The sequence below is a fragment of the Lutra lutra genome, chromosome 6, assembly GCF_902655055.1.
Source record: "Lutra lutra chromosome 6, mLutLut1.2, whole genome shotgun sequence".
NCBI classification, from domain to species: domain Eukaryota; kingdom Metazoa; phylum Chordata; class Mammalia; order Carnivora; family Mustelidae; genus Lutra; species Lutra lutra.
Genome location: NC_062283.1, coordinates 29,975,843 through 29,987,735, shown reverse-complemented (window position 1 = coordinate 29,987,735; position 11,893 = coordinate 29,975,843). Strand labels below are relative to the sequence as shown.

At 45.8% G+C, this 11,893-nt stretch overlaps 1 long non-coding RNA gene and 2 other non-coding genes across 4 annotated transcripts; all 3 read right to left on the bottom strand.

Moving 5' to 3' along the window:
• Positions 1-9,982: 9,982 nt before the first annotated feature.
• LOC125103200 (uncharacterized) lies at positions 9,983-11,893 on the bottom strand. 2 transcript variants are annotated; one of them, XR_007128312.1, is made up of 5 exons: positions 11,740-11,893; positions 11,517-11,555; positions 11,251-11,292; positions 10,462-10,656; positions 9,983-10,285 (listed from the first exon to the last, which is right to left on the bottom strand). It is a non-coding gene; the product is annotated as an uncharacterized LOC125103200 (long non-coding RNA). The 2 variants fall into 2 exon arrangements; XR_007128311.1 differs by having other exon boundaries at positions 10,466-10,656; positions 11,740-11,892.
• Positions 10,762-10,829, bottom strand: LOC125103436 (small nucleolar RNA SNORD52). Its single transcript, XR_007128422.1, has one exon. It is a non-coding gene; the product is annotated as a small nucleolar RNA SNORD52 (small nucleolar RNA).
• On the bottom strand, positions 11,400-11,462 carry LOC125103439 (small nucleolar RNA SNORD48). Its single transcript, XR_007128425.1, has one exon. It is a non-coding gene; the product is annotated as a small nucleolar RNA SNORD48 (small nucleolar RNA).

Here is an 11,893-nt window from a genome sequence, read left to right as displayed (position 1 = left end):
TTTCAATTTGAGATGTTCTGCTTGTTCTTTTTTTAATTAAAAAAAATGTTTTTAAAGATTTAATTTGGGAGGGGGTGCCCGAGTGTCTCAGTTGGTTAAGCATTTGATTCTTGGTTTCTGTTCAGGTCATGATCTTGTGGGTCGTCAGTGGAAGAGTGGGGAGTCTGCTCAAAGATTCCCTCCCTCTGCCCCTCCCCCAAGCTGGCTCTTTCTCTCTCTAAAATAAATAAATAAGTAATCTTTTTAAAAATATATTTAACTAAAAAGATTTTTTGAGATAGAACAAGAAAGCAAATGAGCAGGGTCGGGGAGGGGCAGAAGGCAAGGGAAATAGAAAACTCAAGCAGCCTCCACAGCGCCTGAGGCAGGTCTCGATCTCAAGACCCTGAGAACGTGAATCAAGCCGAAGTAAAGATTTTGTTTTTAAGTAATCTCTACACCCAACTTGGGGCTTGAATTTACAACTCCATACCAAGAGTCACATGCTCTACCAACTGAGCCAGCCAGGCACCCCCTCATTTGTTTCCTTTTCAAATCCACCTGCTCTTTCTTTGAAATACCCTGTTTGTGCACAATAGAGTAAATTCCTTCCTTTATCTCTTTGAACATCTTCAGCCTTCATATATGCTGTTATCTGAGTTTCTTAGCTCTCACCTGCTGTTGGGTCTGCTGACTTGCTCTTGCTGGGGCGGGTGCCCAGGGTTTTGGAATCTGGCTCATTTTGGATGTCTTCCAAGGGAGCTCCATGTGTGAGCTTCAGAGTCCGTAGGTGTCCCTGTGGGAGTGACTTAGCTCTGCCTGTGTTCATCCCTTCAGAATTCACAGATCCCAAACCGTGCTTTTAAGTTATTAAGAAATAGTTTAGACATACAAAAATATGAAAAATCATACAGTGAGCACCCATGGAGCCCCTACATACACCCCCTTGACTGCATCACTCTCTACTAACCCTCTGGTCACAGCCCAGGTAACTTCTGGCTTGAATTTAGCATTTTAGCAATCTCATGCATTTCTTTTACTATATTATATTTAACTTTAAATAATAGTTAAGCTGTGGGCCACCTGGGTGGCTCAGTCCTTAAGCATCTGCCTTCAGCTCAAGTCATGATACCAGGGTCCTGAGATCGAGTCCCATATTGGGCTCCCTGATCAGCACTCCCCCTGCTTGTGTTCCTCTCTCGGTGTCTCTCTATCAAATAAATAAATAAAATCTTAAAAAAAAAAAACGAGCTGTAAATATCATTAAACATTTCATACTACATTTGGGCACTTGGGTGGCTCAGTTGGTTGAGCAACTGCCTTCAGCTCAGGTTATGATCCCGGAGTCCCAGGATCAAGTCCTGTGTTGGGCTCCCTACTCAGTAGGGAGTCTGCTTCTCCCTCTGATCCTCCCTCTCTCATTCTCTTCTCTCTCTCTCTCTCAGTCTCTCTCAAATAAATATCTTTTTGTTTCTTAAGATTTTATTTATTTATTTATTTGACACACACACACACACACACACACAGGAGAGAGAGAACACAAGTAGGGGGAGTAGGAGAGGGAGAAGCAGGCTTCCCACTGATCAGGAAGCCTGACACGAGACTCGATCCCAGGACCCTGGGATCATGACCCGAGCTAAAGGCAGACACTTAACAACTGAGCCACCCAGGCGCCCCTTAAATAAATATATTTTTTTAAAAAAATACATTATACAGGGGCGCCTGGGTGGCTCAGTGGGTTAAGCCTCTGCCTTCAGCTCAGATCATGATCGCAGGGTCCTGGGATCAAGCCCAACATCGGCCTCTCTGCTTGGCAGGGAGCCTGCTTCCTCCTCTCTCTCTGCCTGCCTCTCTGCCTACTTGTGATCTCTCTGTCAAATAAATAAAATATTTTTAAAAAAATACATTATACACTACATGGATATTCTTTCGTGACTTGCCTTTTCCCCCCTTCACATTATGCTTGTGAGATTAATCCACGCTGCCATGTTAGTCCCACCACTGCATGTAACGCATCACTGCTCTGTGGTATCGTATTTTACAAAAATGGCACAACTTGCCCATTTTCCTGTTGCAGAACATTTGTTTCCTCCCCCTCTCCCACTTACAAACAATTACCCGTTACCAAAAACTCACTAGCACTGAGGACTTTTGTCTACATAATCTTACATATGCATGCAAGTTTGTTTAGGGTGTATTTAGGGTGTATTCCAGAAGTGGAAACAGTGTTGAAGAGAATGCACATCATACTTCATAGGTAATTGCCAATTTGTTTTCCAAATGGATTGTATAAAGTTATAGTTCCACAAACGATGTCCAGAACAGTTTCTGTTTCTACACTCTAGCATTTCCTTACCACCCAAATTACATCCACAAGCTCTGTTGACACAACTGTCAGTCTACCCTATAGACCAAGGCACATATTTGTGACCCCAGCAGGCAAGCAAAACCTTTACTCCCTGAGCATTGACAGGAGAGTGCCCACCAGCTCCTGGCTTCATGCTGTGTGGTGGAGGCAGAGTGGGAAGTAGGAGATGGGTTTAGAGGCAACAGAGCTAGACCCAGGAGGACCCTGTTGGGTGGTCCTTGTGAAGACTTTGGCCTTCACTGTCAGTGAAATGGGAGCCATTGCAGGATACAGAGCAGGGGAGGGACAAGTTCCAAGTTTTGGCATGGAGGGAAACTTCCAACTACTGTGTGGATATAGGACTGTAATGGGGTCAGAATGGAAGCCAGGAGACCAGTTAGAAGGCTCTGTTGCAGTCACGTAGGTGAGCTGTGAAAGTGCCTACCAGAGTGAAATGGTAGTGGAGGCGTGGGATTCAGTCTGATTCTGGTGTTATTTTTGAGGTAACACCAGCATGATTTGCTGACAAATCAGATATCTGAGGACAGCAGACTATTCAAGCTCACATGCATGTAGAGGATTAAAGTACACAAAAGTCGTTGGTGGTGGGGCGCTTGGCTGGCTCAATCAGTACAGCATGTGACTCTTTTTTTTAAAGATTTATTTATTTATTTGAAGAGAGAGAGACACACACACACAAACACACACACAGCGAGAGAGGGAACACAAGCAGGGGGAGTGGGAGAGGGAGAAGCAGGCTTCCCGCTGAGCAGGAAGCCGGAAGCAGCAGCGCGGCTTGATCCCAGGACACCAGGATCATGACCTGAGCTGAAGGCAGATGCTTAATGACTGAGCCACCCAGGTGCCCCAAGCATGTGACTCTTGATCTCAGGGTCATGAGTTGAAGACCCATGCTGGGCATAGAGTTTAGTTATAAAAAATTTTTAAAAGTCCTTGGTGGTATTGTTTGTAATGGGGAGAAAAAGAAGTAACACACATATTCTCCAACAGGGAAATGGATAAATTGTGGTGTATTCGTAAAATGTAATACTGTAGAGCAGTGATGTGTTCCATGCAGTGGTGGCATGACTAATGTGCCAGGATGGATTACTCTCACAAAGACAAAATGAAGAAAAAAGGCAAGTCACAGACTACATATCCAGTATGTAATGTTTAAGAACATTTACAGCTAAACGACGTATCATTTAGCATTACAGAGAACATAAAGAAGTCAAGCAAACTCCAAGGGTTCTGTGCAGCCAGCAGGGTAGAGGTGCCCCTGGAGAAGCTACCAGACTGGCCAGTGGCTGAGAATCCCAGGAGTGAGAGGCGTGGACAGACAGGTGAAGGCCAGGCCCTGGGAGGCTCACTGTCTGCGGCGGCTGCCAGAGGCCAGCCTCTGCCCAGGGTCACTACAGAGAGCTGTGAGATCTGGCTAGTGGGTTAGGAGGGAGGGCTGTTTACTTCTGAAGTCACTTGTAGAGCATGGGGAGTGAGGAAGAATGTTTTAGGATAGAGGTCGTAACAAACCACCATCACTTCTGAGGGGACACTTGGGGCTCAAGGATGCAGAAGGCTGGAATGTGATTTCCATGCCTGAAATAAAGTTCCTGTGACCCTCACCATGGCTGTAGCTCAATCTTACCCCCCAAACCCGGGGCTGGTTCAGAAAGGAGGGTCCCAGCCCCCAGGGGAGGACTTGGACCATACAAATAAGGGCAAGAGGATGCAGAAGAGACCTCAGGGACAAGAAAGGAAGCTGACCCTCTACTAGTGACATCAGGGATGGAGGATGAGTGAGTGAGGTACTGACTAGGCTATGTACGTTAATGATTAAGCTCTTTGAAATAATATAACTGTAGCTAATACCTAAATAGGGTTTAATATGTGTGAGGCACTGTTTAAGCTCATGTGCACATATTTAAACCTAACAACAGAGGCGCCTGGGTGGCTCAGTCATTAAGCGTCCGCCTTCAGCTCAGGTCATGATCCCAGGGTCCTGGGATCGAGCCCTGCATCGCTCTCCCTGCTCATCAGGAGACCTGCTTCTCCCTCTCCCATTCCCCCTGCTTGTGTTCCCTCTCTCACTGTGTCTCTCTCTGTCAAATTAAAAAAAAAAAAAGTTTTAAACCTAACAACTCTTTGTAAGGATAGGTACTCTCACCCACCGACAAATAAGGAAACTGTGATAGAGTAGATATGTAACCCAGCCAAAGGGAATCAGTCTTGCTCCAGGATCTCGACCAGTCCCATATACTTCCTATGTGATACTGTTAACCTAGAAAAATGCACTTACAAATACAAGTCCTCATATATAGCACCTAGAGACACCCATCAACACAAACGAAGTTTTTTTAAGGTTTCTCCAAAATAAAAATGGACAGAAATGTATATGGAAGGGTACAATCTAAAATACAGGAAAAAACATGAACAAAAAAAATTAAGTTGCAGGGGTGCTTGGGTGGCTCAGTTGATTAAGCAGAGACTTAAGTCAGGTCATGATCTTGGGATCCTGAGATCAAGCCCCGCAACAGGCTCCCTGCTCCGCAAGGGGACTGCTTCTCCCTCGCCCTCCGCTCCTGCCCCCTGCTGGTGCTTTTTCTCTCTCTCAAATAAATAAAATCTTAAAAATAACAAAATCTTTAGGGGCACCTGGGTGGCTCAGTCATTAAGCATCTGCCTTGGGCTCAGGTCTTGATCCCAAGATTCTGGGATCGAGCCCCGCATCAGGACCCCTGCTCATCAGGAAACTGCTTTCCCTCTCCCACTTCCCCTGCTTGTATTCCCTCTCTCGCTGTGTCTCTCTCTCTCTGTCAAATAAATAAAATCTTTTAAAATAATAATAAAATCTTTTAAAAAATCAAGTTGCAGGGCGCCTAGGTGACTCAGTGGACTAACCCATCTGCTTTCGGCTCAGGTCATGTTCCCGGGGTCCTGGGATTAAGCCCTGTAATCGGGCTCTCTCTGCTCAGCAGGGAGCCTGCTTCCCTTCCTCTCTCTCTCTCTCTCTGCCTGCCTCTCTGCCTACTTGTGATATCTGTCAAATAAATAAATAAAATCTTTAAAAAAAATCAAGTTGCGATAGAACTACATGAACAATTATTCCATATTTATTAAGTTCAAAAAGATATCAAACACGCTATGTTATTTATTTATTTATTTATTCAGAGTAAAATTGTAAGAAAAGTCAGGGAATGGTAACAGCCACAATTCAGCTGGGTAGTTTCCTCTGAGTGGGAGGGATTAAAATGGAAAGTGAATCAAAGGCAGGTTTTCGGGGACGCCTGGGTGGCTCAGTGGGTTAAGCCTCTGCCTTCGGCTCAGGTCATAATCTTAGGGTCCTGGGATTGAGCCCCGTGTCAGGCTCTCTACTCGGCAGGGAGCTTGCTTCCCCCCTCTCTCTGCCTGCCTCTCTGCCTGCTTGTGATCTCTCTGTCAAATAAAAAATAAGATCTTTAAAAAAAAAAAAAAGGCAGGTTTGCTTCAGTTACTGGTAATGTTCTAAAGCTGGACGACTGTAAAGCAGATAAAAAGGAATTTGAATCCAGACTGATACTTTCTGACCTTAAGCTAATTCTCTCACATCCTGAGCCTTCCTTTCCTTGCCCCTGAAGTGAGGGAGATACTATTAAAATTTGCAAGATTGAGCTTTAAGGATCCGATGAAGTGAAGCACATGAAAAGCTTCGCACAGATCTAAGCACCACTGGCTGTGAAGATAAAACAGGTAGATAAAATAGGATGATGCCTAAGAGCCAAACAAAATTATGTGCTTGGGACCTTGCATCATAAACTGGTACATTCTTCATGGTACTGACTCAGAAATCCCTGGAGGAAAAAGTCCAAGTCTCCTCCTACCCTCACCCCATCCCAGTCTCAATCCCCTCCACAAAGTAACCTTGACTGGTAACAGACTAATTCGGTTCTTGTCTTCAGAACAAGAGCCCAGGTGAGGGATTTTAAGAATCCTAATTAAGTATTACCTACTTTAATACACGAAGTTTTAGAGAACAAGTCCCTTTTAAGTAGGGCTAATCCTAAGGTTTTGGGCCAAGGACTAAAGCCCAGGGCATCCTTTATTAGGGAACAGCAATGCAAGCAGCAAACTAGACACTGTCTTTCAGACATTACAGACATTCAACCAGGGTAATGTATGGAAGAAAAAAAACAAAACTAGCAAAGGTGATTAAGAAAAATAAAGGCTGGGGGGAAATCATTTCTAATTTATTATTTTAAGATTTATTTTCGAGAGCAAGAGAGCTAGCATGTACACAAGGGGCGGGGCAGAGGGAGAGAACCTGATTCCTTGCTCCATCCCACAACCCTAACCTGAGCTGAAAGCAAATTAGACATTCCAGGGACACCACCTAGGCATCCCTATCTATGCTAATTTAAAGTGGTGGTGGCGGGGGGGGGGGGGGGGGGGGAGCCTGTATGATCCAGTCATAGGTGTCTGACTTTGGCTCAGGTCATGATCTTGGGGTCCTAGGATGGAGCCCTGCGTAGGGCTCCCTGCTGAGCTCCAAGTCTGCTTATCTCTCACTCTGCCATCCCCCAGCTTGTGCTTTCTCTCAATAAAATCTTAAAAAAAATTTTTTCTTTTAAATAAAATGGTGACTAGGGCGCCTGGGTGGCTCAGTGGGTTAAGCCTCTGCCTTTGGCTCAGGTTGTGATCTCAGGGTCCTAGGATCAAGACCTGCGTCGGGCTCTCTGCTCAGCAGGAAGTCTGCTTCCCCCTCTCCCTCTGCCTGCTGCTCTGCCTACTTGTGATCGCTCTGTCAAGTAAATAAAATCTTTTAATAAAATAAAATAAATAAAATAAATGGTGGGGACCAAGCTGGAAACAGTAGGCAGGGGCACCTGGTTGTTCAGTTGGCTGGAGATCTGCCTTTGGCTTAGGTCACAACAATCTCAGGGTCCTGAGATCAAGTCAGCAGGGAGTCCGCTTCCCCCCTTCCCTCCTCCCTCTGCTCACGTAGTCACTCTCACAAAATCTCAAAAAAAAAAAAAAAATTTTCTTTTTCTGTAGGCAAATACAGAAGATGTAGTTTTAAAGAGATTTACTCATCTGACTCAGCTGATAGAGCACAGGACTCCTGATCTCGAAGTTTAAGTTCAAGCCCCACATTGCGGGATAAAGATTATACTTAATAAAGTGGCAAAGGTTAAAAAAAGACTAAAAAGTGGGTGCCTGGGTGGCTCAGTTGGTTAAGTAACTGCCTTCAGCTCAGGTCATAGTCCCGAAGTCCCGGAATCAAGTCCTGCATCAGGCTCCTAGCTCCATGGGGAGTCTGCTTCTCCCTCTGACCTTCTCCCCTCTCATGCTTTCACTTACTCTAATAATCTTAAAAAAAAGACTAAAATGTACTATGAGTTAACAGCACTAAACTGGTGTCAAGTGTTCCCACTGGGAGTAGCAATGACAGGTATAGGGAAAACAGTCCATCTCATGAGGACCCTGATGTCACCGAGCATAAACTGTACAACTTTATGAATATACTATGCATTGTTTTACGAGTAAATCCTTGAAATTCTATTTTTGGAAGTGTAGTATACAACTTCAGATGGGTGCAAATAGGGAATCAGCACTGGTTTACAGCCACTAGAAACCTAAATGCCCCCCTCCCAAAAACTGGATAATTTTTTTAAAGATTTTATTTATGTATTTGACAGAGATCACAAGTAGGCAGAGAGGCCGGTAGAGAGTGAGAGGGAAGCAGGCTCCCCGCTGAGCAGAGAGCCCGACGTGTGACAAGATCCCAGGACCCCGAGACCATGACCCGAGCCAAAGGCAGCAGCTTAACCCACTAAGCCACCCAGGTGCCCCCAGAACTGGATAATTTTTAAGTCCTAACAGCAATGGCAATTTGTACATGCTGGTGAAAAACCATCTTTGAAATAGTGGAAGTATGAATATGCTTCCCCCCCATTTTTACTATTATGAAATACACATAAAACCTACAAACTTTTTTTTATTAATTATTTTTTCAGCATAACAGTATTCATTATTTTTGCACCACACCCAGTGCTCCATGCAATCCGTGCCCTCCACAATACCCACCACCTGGTGCCCCCAACCTCCCACCCCCCACCCCTTCAAAATTCTCAGATCGTTTTTCAGAGTCCATAGTCTCTCATGGTTCACCTCCCCTTCCAATTTCCCTCAACTCCCTTCTCCTCTCCATCTCCCCTTGTCCTCCATGCTATTTGTTATGCTCCACAAATAAGTGAAACCATATGATAATTGACTCAAAACCTACAAACTTTTTTTAAAAGACTTTACTTGACAGGGGCATCTGGGTGGCTCAGTGGTTAAGCCTCTGCCTTCAGCTCAGGTCATGATCTCAGGGTCCTGGGATGGAGTCCCACATCGGGCTCTCTGCTCTGCAGGGAGCCTGCTTCCTCTTCTCTCTCTCTCTGCTTGCCTGTCTGCCCACTTGTGATCTCTGTCAGATTAAAAAAAAAAAAAAAAAAAAAAAAACTTTACTTGACAGAGCTAGATAGAGTGAGCACAAGCAGGGGGAACCACAAGAGAGGGAGAAGCAGGTTCACCACTGAGCAGGGAGCCTGACCACAGGACCATAACCTGAGCCAAAGCTTAACTGAGCCACCCAGGTGTCCCTATCTGAACCTTTTTTTTTTTTTTAAATATTTATTTGACAGAGAGATCACAAGTAGGCAGAGAGATGGAAGCAGGTTCCCCGCTGAACAGATGCAGAGCTCGATCCTGAGATCACAACTCAAGCAGGAGGCAGTGGCTTAACCCACTGAGCCACCCAGGTGGCCCTATCTGAACCAATTTTTTTTTTTTAAGATTTTATTTATTTATTTGACAGAGAGAAATCACAAGTAGGCAGAGAGGCAGGCAGAGAGAGAGGAAGCAGGCTCCCCGCTGAGCAGAAAGCCCGATGTGGGGCTCGAACCCAGGACCTGGGATCATGACCTGAGCCGAAGGCAGCGGCTCAACCCACTGAGCCACCCAGGCGCCCCTCTGAACCAATTTTAAGCACACACTTCAATAGTACTAAATACGCTCTGTAATACTGAACAACCATCACCACGATTTATCTCCTTTTTTTCTAAGATTTTATTTATTCATTTGGCAGGCAGAAAGGAGGAAGCAGGCTCCCTGGTGCGCAGAAAGCCTGTGGGGCTCAATCCCAGGACCCTGGGATCATGACCCGAGCTGAAGGCAGAGACTTTAACCCAGAGCCACCCAGGTGCCCCCATCTCCTTTATTAACAATTTTTTGAAGATTTGACAAAGAGGGGGAAGCAGGCTCCCCAACTGAGCAGAGAACCCAGGACCCTGAGATCATGACCTGAGCCAAAGGCAGAGGCTCAACCCACTGAGCCACCCAGGCACCCCTTCTTTACATCTTCTAAAACTGAAATTCTCTATCCAAATTTCCCATTTACCCCTTTCCCCAACCCCTGGTAACTACCATGGGTATATGCTTTTAAAATAAAGACCCATTTGTTTCCACTGACTCTTCAAAAGGCAAATTACCTGTGTCAGTATTTCAACACCCTAAAAACCTTATTTGTCAACACCTAGTCCATTAAAATCCTGTGGCACACCACCTAAAACGCTTAATTTTAATGTCAACCTAGTTTTAGCTTTCTGTATACAGTGGTACAGATGTATAGCTTTCAGCTGTGATACTCATTCACAGATGATTACCTTTCACCTCCCTACATCTTTTCATACCACCTTGTTTTTATGGAAACCAAACTTTTATTTTGCTTTAAATGTTTTATTAGAATCTTTTTGATAAAAACAAGTATTTTTGTTAAAGAAGTCTCATTGATCTAAAAATATTTAAGCATTTCAAAATTCCCGGGCAGTTTCATTTTTCAAGTTGACAGCTGCTGCTCACACAGGTTAATGCAGGAAGCTTAGATGGAAGTTCCTAGGGATCTGCCCAACACCAGAAGGAGATAATCCTCTGCGTTAACACCTGAAATTTCATAGAAGAACATATATTAGAACCATGCAGGCAACTGGAATTAAGACGTGAACCTGGGTGGATAGGGGAAACATAAGTAAATCAACGGTTTCAAAGATCCTCAGAGAAATGCTAATGGTTCCAAAAGGTTATCATTACCACTCTGGGGCTGCAAGAAAAAAGGGCACTCACCATAGTAGCCAGAAAGAAACAATGTGGCTCTTCTCATCACAGCCTGCAGGTTCAAGTGGCAGGAGCCATTACCTAGGCATCACAGACATCTCTCCCAAGAGGGCGAATTCAAAAACTTCAGCCCTTCAGCCACCAGACCGGTGCCTAATCTGAAAGGACGCGACCCCAGCTAGGCTTCCAGAATAATCACGCTAGAAAGATGAAAACAGGACAGACAACCCAGTGAGAAGGACAAGCAAAGTTAAGGTCCCCCTGTAGGCCCATTCTCTGAGACTCAAATATCCAGTTCTCCAAATGAGTCAGAATTTAATTTTTGACATCAAGACCAGCATCAGAGACTCTAGTCTGAGAAATCATCATTCCCAATTTAAGGAGACCTGGATCCCGGGAGGCCATTCTGGAAAGGGATGTAATACACTGAAAGACAACTGCCCCAGTGTAAGGATGTGACAAATGAAGAGTAGAGATCTAAGTGGGAAAGAGTAAAGTTGGGGGGGGCAGCCTCAGAACTGCAAAAAATACTGCCACCAGGGAAGCCCAGTATGTACAGCAGTAAAGTAGACTGAACCACGCTTGAACAAAACATGAGGAATTACAAAAGCTTTTTAATTGTCACAAAAGAAAAGTAAACCGAAAAGCAGTCCTTGGAAAATCACTAGGTAAAATACTTGCACTGCTTCGCGTGTTCATTAGAAAATAGATTCCACACTGACCCCATGAAAGAGGCAGGTTTGGGGATAAAACGGTGAGAAGCACGGGAGAAGGATCTCACACCTAACACTCACCTTTATTCAACGGTTAACACTCCGGCGGACATCTTAAGAAACCTGGTGGAGAAAACACAGGCATTCGTTACTAGCACAGGTTCTCGGCCATGAGTTTCTCCCCAGCGCCCCCCCCCCCTTAGAAAAACCCCGCCGGGGGGGAGGGAGATGGTCAGCGCGCTGCGGTGATGGCGTCAGCGAGACACTCAGAGTCACCTGGGTTCATCATTACCCCCGCCTTCCCCCAGGACCATCACCAGCCACTCCATCCCGCGCAATCCACTCACCCTCGCGGCGCTGCGGACACGCCTGCGGGGACCAGGGGCCTGGGAAGAAACAGGGAGTCAACAGAGGCCGGGGCGACGCCAGCCGCGTCCCCCCTGCCCTGGGCTGGGTCAGTTCGAAAGAGCGGCGTCACGGGCGCGTCAGAAACTCTAGTCTGTAACGGTAGGTCATCCTGCTCAGCCCGGGACTGCGGCCCCCTCACCCGCAGGGCCCCGAGACACTTACTCACAGGAAGCCGGGGCCATCGCCTCCCCAGGTGTCGGGGAGGGAGCCCAGCAGCCCCGAGGGGGGCAAAGCAGCACTCCCGCAATCCAGCGCAGCCAGACCATTGCACAAAGAGAGCGACAGCCCCTAGTCCCCGGCTATTTATAGCGGCGTG